At 44.6% G+C, this 9,665-nt stretch overlaps 1 pseudogene; it reads left to right on the top strand.

The window, feature by feature from the left end:
• Positions 1-8,788: 8,788 nt before the first annotated feature.
• Positions 8,789-9,118, top strand: LOC147003554 (protein kish-A pseudogene; annotated as a pseudogene).
• Positions 9,119-9,665: the final 547 nt, after the last annotated feature.

The following is a 9,665-nucleotide window of genomic DNA, read 5'->3' as shown; positions in this document are numbered from 1 at the left end:
CTGTCCAGGATCTTCTGGCTTTCATAGTTTCTGGTTAGAAGTCTGGTGTAATTCTAATAGGTCTGCCTTTATAAGTTACTTGACCTTTTTCCCTTACTGCTTTTAATATTCTATCTTTGTTTAGTGCATTTGATGTTCTAATTATTATGTGTTGGAAGGATTTTCTTTTTTTTTCTTTTTTTTTTTTTGATATAAACACAAGAGGTAGTTTAATGATAGAGCTCCAGGCTGACATGTGTCTCACGCAAGAGACAGAGGAATCGACCCTGAAGCTCAAAAGTTAGGGGTTTATATAGAAAAAAAGTCAGGGGATAGGAGAAATTGGCGCGGTTACACACAATTGAAAAGTTTAAACATCAGCAAGCAGTCGGGACAATAGCAACTCTAAAGGCAGGGTGCTTATCTTTATGGGCAGAGCATATGGTTAAATTTCAAACCATATCAGGAGGATACCAGACCAGGTGGCCCATTACTCAACTGGGCTTGTCCAGAGATGGTCCTTGCATGCCTCTCTTATCTTTATAGCCAGTTAGTTCCTGGAATGACTTAACAGCCTTTGTGCCAGCCTGTCTGGTCATGCCTGGGCCTGTTTTGCTATGCTCTCTGCCTTAGGTCTGTAAACCTTCTGACTAGTCATCATGAGACGTATGAATCATGGGCCTAGAATTTAATTTTCTTTCTTTCATTACCTTCTTCTTTTACTAAATAATTCTCATCTTAGAATTTTAAAGGTCTGTATCCTCATGTGGGGGGTAGGAATCATATTCTTCTACTATCTTTACTATGGGTTGATATTGGTGTTGGAGCACCATAAGCTGCATTGCATTCACTCTACTCTTAACAAAAGCAATTCCCTTATTTATTATGCAGGGGCCAAAGATCAAAACCAAACATATAGTAAGAATTGGTCAAGCTAAAGTGGAAAGTAAAGTGGTCATTTGTGGAGATTTAAGAGTACTACAACTTGAACCATCTCTGTTGAGCTTCTCGATCTCGCTTTCTCCTTTCTAGTCTTTCCCTCAGTTTCTGCATAGAATATCTGACTATTTCCATGTTGTCTGTGTAGAAGCAGCATTCTTCGTTTAAGGCTGCACATAGTCCACCTTCTTTTAAAAACAATAAATCTAAACCTCTTCTGTTTTGTAATACTACTTCCGACAGGGAGGTCAAGGATTTTTCTAATGCATCGATAGATTTTTCTAGCATACTTAAATCTTCATTTATAGCTTCTCTTAAGGATTGGATTCCTTGCCTACCCTCAATCAAGGCTGTTACACCCATTCCTACTCCTACCATAAGACCCACCCCCATCAACATAGCTAGGGTAAGGGAGACTGGTTCTCTTTTCCATCTCTTATTGGTATACTCATCTTCTAGGTGGGAAGCAGGATAATAACACAAGCGAGGTAGGAGCTGAACCATAACACAGAAATCATGAGAGGGGTCAAAAACACTAGTTGATACACATGGGGTGAGCCCTGTGTTACAGGACCACCAACTGACTGGATATGGCACAAGGTAATAGTTGGTATTTGTCTTGGACACAGGATGAGTCTGGCCACATAAAGTGTTGGTGGGAAGGGGGAGGTATCCCTATGCAGAGACCAGGGCTCCTTCCTGACACTTCAGTCAGGGTTAATTTCTTTCCTGTGCCCTATGAGCAGGAGGCATGACTACTGGTTTTTATTAAAATCTCCATTAAAGGCAATCTCTTCATAGTAGGGAGGGCCTGAGGATAGGTATAGCCAGCAGTCAGTAGTAACATCCAGATCCGAGCTGTTAAGGGCATAAAAGGCTCCTCTAATCAGAAGAACAGTCTCTGTCCAATCCAGAGATCTGAGGGGATTGTGGTCAGGGGATCTTGGGGGGTGACGACCTTGAGGGGGTTCTCAAATATCAGAGCCGGGGGTTTGGGTTTGGCAGGGAGGCCCTGTTCCGGAAGGACCTTGTTAGGTCCTATGGGCACTGGGGATGGACTCTCCACAGTCAATTTGATTTTGAAAACTAATCCAGAGTCTTTCCCTACTGCGTCCATATGCAAACCCCAATTGTTTCCCTTAAGCCAGCTCTGTCGTTCTCATTTCCCCTGGTCAGTAAACTTTATATGTATGGGGTTGCAATAGTTATTTTACAAGGTCCATTAGGGCTGTTGAACCAGGCACACCCACTCTCAAGGTATTTAGAATTATCTCTCTCACCTTGGTTGGGCCGGTCATAGCTACTGCCCCTTTTTACTGTGATCAGGTCCCAGGTAGAGATAGGATTCCAATAAGCTTCACCTGTGGTCTCAGGACCCCATGCAGCACAGTAAAAGTCCAGTGCCCCTCTACACTGAAGCCAAAGCTTTCATGGTTGGCCTTGGCCAGGGTAAAAATAAAATTCTGCAGACCAAAGATTGGCTCAATAGAACTGTCCCGAGCATCCAAATGTGCTCCCTATCCTGCTCAGGAAGAACTGTTTATCAGGTGGTGGTTTATGAAGGTCAGGGAGGTCCCAGGTAAGTGACCCTGCTACTAACTTACAGATATCAAATGTGAGGTCAGGCCACCAGGTCCACGGGGTTTGTACTGAGGTGGTTGACTATACAATGCCCCCCTCCTCATTAAGCACTTCCCAAGTTTGTTGAATTGGAGTATGAGGGTTGAAGTCTCTGTTCTGAGTCGCTCTTGCTATGCAAGAGCAACTGGAGGATTAATAGTCTTTACCAGAGTCCAGTCAGTCATCACGATCAGCTGCAGGGGGAGCCCTCTTGACTTGTGAGGCATGAAACCAAGAGGGGACTCCTTCTACTTTAAGTGCAGTGGTGTAGTCAATAGTACCAGGTTGGGTCCTTTCCACTGAGGTTCGAGGTTCCCCACTCAGTGCCTCCTCACCAGGATCGAGTCTCCCACTTCAAACTGATGTGGAACCTGTAAGTCAATGGCGTAGGTTTCTATCAACTGCTCCCAGGTTTCTTTCCTCACGAGTTCAAGAACCTTCAGCTGGGCCTCTACCACGAAACTGCTTCCATTGGTGAACCAGGCTACCGTTCCAGGCCAAGGTTGATTGGCTAGGTCTGGCTGAGTCCCAGTTTCCTCTGTCAGTATCTCCTCACACTGATGTACGAGGGTCTTGTCAGCTTCAGGCAGTAGGGTGGCAGGATTAAGAGTGGCAGGAGGAGCGAAAGTCACCCAATGATCAGTCAATAACAAGCTCTGGTAGTGGGTCATCTCAACATTAGTCATCCATTGGTCTGGTGGCTGCCGAATCATGCTCTCAAGGGAGTGCAGGGCCACCACAGTCACATTCTGGCCCATAGTTAGTTTATCAGCATCTTTCACCAGTACAGCCGTAGTTGCTATTGCCCAGAGGCAGGAGGGCCATCCGCTGGCCACAGGGTCCAGCTTCTTTGACAGATAGGCTACTGGGTGCTTCCAGGGTCCTAGGGTTTGAGTGAGCACCTCTCTGGCTACTCCATTTCTCTCATTGATGTATAGGGTGAAAGGCTTGTTTAAATCAGGCAGTGCTAGGGCAGAGGCCTGTAGCAGTGCCTTTTGAGAGTTTCAAAAGCCAATTGATGTTCCTTAGCCCAAATGAACTTTTCTTTTTCTTTTGTTAAGGGGTATAATGGGGCTGCTAATGCAGCGAACCCTGGGATCTAGAGTCTACAGAATCCCGCAGTCCCCAGGAATTCTCTTACCTGGTGAGGGGTGGTTGGGGTCGGGATCTGTGTCACTGTCCACTTCCTAGCTTCTGTGAGCCATTGTTGCCCATTCTTCAGGGCATATCCCAGGTAGGTCACCTCCGTCCAGCATAACTGTGCCTTCTTAGCCAAAGCCCGGTACCCCAACTCACCTAACTTGGCCAGGATTTTCTGAGGCCCGAGTTCACACTCTTCATGTGTTTCTGCGGCCACCAAAAGGTCATCTACATATTGTAAGAGAGTCACCTGGGGATTGTTGGCCCGAAAGGAGGCAAGATCTCGATGTAGAGCTTCATCAAACAAGGTGGGTTAACTCTTAAATCCCTGAGGCAGTCTCATCCATGTGAGCTGTCCGGTTCTTCTGTTCTCTGCGTCTCACCATTCAAAGGCAAACAAGAGCTGGCTGTTAGGGTGTAGTCTCAGGCAAAAGAAAGTGTCTTTAAGATCTAAGATCATATACCAGGTTCGTTCAGGTGGCAGCATGCTGAGTAGGTTGTAAGGATTGGGCACTGTGGGGTGGATATCTTGAACTTTTTTATTGAACTCTCTAAGGTCCTGTACAGGGTGATAGTCATTCGTCCCCAGTTTCTTTACCTGGAGTAGGGGGCTATTCCAAGGAGACTTACATGGGACTAGGATCCCCTGTTGGAGCAGTCTGGTGATATGGGGGCGTATGCCCTCCTGTGCTTCTCTGCCCATGGGGTACTGTCAGATCCCAATGAGAGTGGTCCCAGACTTAAGTTCAGTCACCACCGGGAGAATTAGTCTGGCCATATCCATTCCCCCTGTTTCGGCCCATGTCTGAGGAAATCGAGTAAGCCAGTCCTGTAGACCGTCAGGGGGTTTCATTTCATTTTGATAAATTTGATACTCTTCTCCTAATTGTAAAGACAACACTAAGGTCTGAGGTGTCTCAATCCCCCCGGACAATTCTGGTTCAGAGGGGGCAAATGTTATTTGTGCCTTTAATTTGATCAATAAGTCTCTTCCCAGTAAGGGCATAGGGCACTCCGGAATGACCAAAAATGAGTGAATTACTTAGCTCTTTCCTAGGTCTACCATCCGGGAAGTGGTCCATGGGTATGGTTTCTGCCCGGTGGCCCCAATCACTAGGGTCTTTTTGTTTTTTGTTTAATTACCCAAAGGTGTTTTGAGCACTGAATATTCTGCACCAGTATCAACCAAGAAATTTATAGGGGTCCCCTCCACTTTTAATGTTACCCTAGGCTCAGGGAGGGGGGCCGATCCCCATCTCCCCTAGTCTTCATCATCTTCAAGGGACAGTACTTTTGCTCCCTGTGTCTTCTTAGAGCACTCACGAACCCAGTGACCTTCGTCTTTGCAGTGTGCACATTGATCTTTTTCCAGGGGCAGTCTATCTCTTCTGGGTCTCTTTGGCCCCTGCCATTTCTCTTCTCCCAGATCCCCTGATTGCCTAGTCCTGTCTCTTTTATCTCTATCTACTACTGTGGCCATTAATCGAGTCAGAGTCTTTTCCTGTTTCCTGTCTCTCCTGTCTTCATCTCTTCTCTCTCTCTTTTCTCTTTCTTGTTTCTCATCCTCTGTCTCTCTCTTATGATACACTTTCTAAGCCACTTTAACCACATTCCTTACAGTATACTCTTGTAATCTCTCAATCCGTTGCAATTTCCTTATGTAGTCGGGGGCTGACTGTCTGATAAAAGCCATAATCACAGAGGCTTGCTGCCCTTCAGACATAGGGTCAAAGGTGGTATACCTTCTGTAAGTCTCCATGAGTCACTCCAGAAAAATTGAGGGGGGCTCAGTCGTCCTCTGAATAACCTCCTTATCTTAGCCAAATTTGTGGGCCTTTGTATGACACCTCTGAGACCCGCCACTAGAGTCCGCTGGTAATTATACAGCTGTTCCCTACTTTGTGCCATGTTATAATCCCATTGAAGGCGGGTCAAGGGGAATCCTTCATCTCTCTGGGCCAGGGTCTGGACAGGGTGTCCGGCATCAACCCGGACATTCTTCTGAGCATCGAGGAGAATTCTCTCTCTCTCCTCAGTGATGAACAAGGTCTGTAAAAGCTGTTGACAGTCATCACAAGTAGGCTGATGGGAGAACATCAAGGACTCTATCAAGCCTGTAAGCCCTGCAGGGTTTTCTGAAAAGGGAGGGTGATTAATCTTCCAGTTATAAAGATCAGAGGAAGAAAAGGGCCAATAGTGTAAAAGTTGTAAGTCATTCTGATCGCCTGGGGGTGGTCTGACAGCCCTAATGGGAAGCGCTACAGTGGAGTCAGCCAGTCCTTCAGGAACCAGTCAGCTCCTCGTCCCTGTTGAGGGACTGAAAGATCCCTGGAGGGCAGACCCTCACTCAAGCCTCGGGACAGCCGCGTACCCAAGAAGACACTGAGACCGAACTTAAGATGTAGAGAGTAAGATTTAATAAAGCAACAACAAGAAAGCACATAAAAAGCACATAAACCAGAGCTCTGGGGTCGAAACTCATACACCAGGCATGGTGTAGAGGAGAATCGAGGACGACCCAAATTTTTCACAGGCTTATATAGGAAAATGCCAAGGGGGGAAGTGGGGCAGGGAAAGTACAAGTTTGCGTAACTAAGGGGTTTTGCCAAGGGTTTTTCCAAGGGGCTTTCCAAGGGGCTTTCTGTAACCAAGGGGTCGTGTCCTATATTTGGCAATGTACCCGATCTATTGGAACATTCTGAGGTTGTTCTCTTATCTCAAAAATGTTCTTGGGGTTGTTCCAGGAAGCCTTTATCTAAAAAATGTTCCTGGAACAGTCCTCAGTTGGGAGGGGATCGAACTCTGAGTTGAAGAGTTCAGGAATGTACTCTGGGGTGAAGAGTTCACGAGTGTTCCTGGAACAATCTCCAGATGGGAGGGGTAGGACTCTGGGGTGAAGAGTTCAGGTGGCCAGCAGTAATTTTCCTCTTTCAGGACCTTCTCTTCCTCTGGTCCCAGGGACCAGGGCCAGAAGAGGGGCCGGAGGAGCAGAGGGTTGGGGTACAGGTTGGGGAGCTCAAGGATAAGGTGGGGGCAGGGGAAAAGGCCACTCAGGGGTTTCTTCTATGTCAGGGTAAATCTTAGAGGTGGGTGCTGGTAGAGTGCTGTGCTCACCATCTTCATTAGGCTGCAGCTTCGGATTCTTGTTTGCAGCACTCTCTTGGACAGCCAGGATCCTGGAGCCAGGCCTAAGGGGTGGGAGGAATGGTCGGACCCACTGGGGTGGGGATCATGTCAAATCCTTTCACACTGTGATGTAAGGCTGTTGGTCTGGGTGTGATCCCGGCCCTTCCTCATCCAGCCCCGCTGAGGACCTTCCTTTGCACTGCTACCCAGTTTGCACACTCCTGCATGTTTACATTCTGTCGTTGCTCCACGTTGTGCTCAGAAGGAATTTGTTTTATGGTCTAGTCTATTTGGAGTTCTGTAGACTTCTTTTATGTTCATGGGCATCTCTTTCTTTAGGTTAAGTAAATTTTCTTCTATAATTTTGTTGAAGATAACTACCAGCCCTGTACATTGAAAACCTTTATTCTCATCTATACCTATTATCCATAGGTTTGGTCTTCTCATTGTGTCCTGGATTTCCTGGATGTTTTGAGTTAAGATCTTTTTGCATTTTGCATTTTCTTTGGTTGTTGTGTCTATATTTTCTGTGGAATCTTCTGCACCTGACATTCTCTCTTCGATCTCATTCTGTTTCAGATGCTTCCTTCTATGGTTCCTGATTTCTTTCCCAGGATTTCTATTACAGAGTTGTCTCCCTTTGGGTTTTCTTTATTGTATATATTTCCACTTTTAGATCATGGATGGTTTTGTTCAATTACATCACCTGTTTGGTTGTGTTTTCCTTTAATTCTTTAAGGGATCTTTGTGCTTCCTCTTTAAGGACTTCTACCGGTATAGCAATGTTTTTTCTGTAATTCTTTAAGGGTTTTTTGTGCTTCCTCTTTGAGGACTTCCACCTGTTTAGCAGTATTCTCCTGTATTTCTTTAAGTGAGTTATTAATGCCTTTCTTAAAATCTTCTACCAGCATTATAAGATAAATTTTTAAAACTGAATCTTGCTTTTTGGATGTGTTGGTGTATCCAGGACTCGAAATGTTGGGACTACTGGGTTCTGATGATGGTGAGTGGTCTTGTTTTCTGTTAGTAAGATTCTTACCTTTGCTTTTCTCCATGTGGTAGTCTCTGTTGTTAGATGTTCTATCTGTCTCTGGTTGGAGCTTATTCCTCCTGTGGTTATGTTAGCCTCTGTCAGTATTCCTGGGAGTCCAACTCTCTCCTAAATCCCAGTGGTCAGAGCACTCTCTTCAGACAAGCAGTCCTCTTGCAGGGAATACACACAGAGGTCTAGAGCTCAGCTACACTTCCTGGATGAAGATGAAGGCCCAAAGGGACCCCGTTGCTTCTGTGGCCTGCAGGCTCTCCTGCAGGTGCTGATCTGTGAGAGACCTGGGATAAAAGATGTCGCTCTCACTTGTGTCCCTGGGTCAGAGCTCTCCCTGGAGGCTGACTCTCATCTGGCGGGGAAGATGCACCACACTTCTGCCTTTTAAAATTCTTTCTATGTCCTTCATAGATGCTTGAACCTCAGGATAGGTTTGATGGAGATATCCTCTTTAGGACTTGGATGCTTCAATTTTTCAGTGTATGGGTATTTCCAGTTGTGAATCTGTGTTTTAATTACCATCTACTAAAAAAATAAAAACCTATGTGATGAGCTTTTAGCAATGCACTGATCTATGGGTTTAGAGATATCTCATTAGGAGTCATTTTATTGCTATGTTGATTTAATGGAATCTATTTAGGATAAGGGTCTTGGCTTCATTACCAGTGTCAGGTGTGGGTTCCATCTCATGACATTGGATTTAAATTCAATCAAATAGTCGTTGGTCATTCCCATAACACTTATGGTTAATGCACCAAAATTTCTTGAAGATAAGTCACTGTTGCAGGTCACAGGGTTCATTTTTATGTGAGATTCTCCTATAGTGTGTACAGTACCTTCTAGAACTATTAATGACAAGCAGTATAGATGAAGCATCTGGGCATTCTCTTTTGCCCTGGTCCAGAATGATGATCTGACTTGACCAGCACCCACCTCACTATGCCTGCCATTTTCAATTTTCAGAGTCTATTGACTGTAATTTTGATGCTTATATGTATGTGTGCTTATATCTGATCTCTGGCACACAGAATCCTGGACAGAAATAAAACTGTACTATTGGTAATACTTTGGAAGTGTGCATGAATTGGAAAATGCAAGAGTCCTTATGTGGCCATATGGTTCATAGTGATGGCCTTCAGAATCCTCTTCATACAGTATCTTTGGAAACTATTACAGTGTGAATGCCATCAGATTGTAAACAAGGACTTGCCTCCCGAAAATAATGGCAAAAAATGGTTAAGCCTTAGAACTGAACTGGGAATGAGATAAATTTTGAGATGCTGTTCTCTATTTTCTTTTTTTTTTACTATTGGACCAATGAGGTGTATGAATAATTATAATGTAACCGTTTAATACACAGGAATGTGATTGTAGCCATCAACCTCAGGTCTCTTACTCCAATATTCCACTCTGCAAATGTCATTCTGTTGTGTCAGGTTCTCCAGGCATGAAGTAGAAAACCAGTGGCAAATTCCACAGGCACCTGTGCCTAGGCCTTCAAAATAGTATCTTCACATAATGACACCTTGTAGCAATTGGTCTATTTTTCTTGAAAAAAATTCTTCTATTTTTGTTGTTATTGCTCTTAAGGATTCCGTTCATATTTAAATCCTTTTGATTGCTATCCAAAGTACCTGTATTCTAGGAAAATTATGTAGTTTAATGCAGGTATTTATAGTATTTTAAACAAAACTCTGTTTTTCTTTAATTAGCACAAGATTTGGGCTTCTATTCACAAAGATACAACTGACACTCTATGATGAAGAATACTTTATAATGATAACCGCAAGTAGAGCGGTGAGTGAACAAGCATTGT

Source organism: Mus caroli, unplaced genomic scaffold (assembly GCF_978045245.1).
Source record: "Mus caroli unplaced genomic scaffold, Mus_caroli_1 scaffold_8, whole genome shotgun sequence".
Classification (NCBI taxonomy): domain Eukaryota; kingdom Metazoa; phylum Chordata; class Mammalia; order Rodentia; family Muridae; genus Mus; species Mus caroli.
The sequence above is the reverse complement of the archived record's forward strand: the minus strand, read 5'-3'. Positions and strand labels throughout refer to the sequence as shown.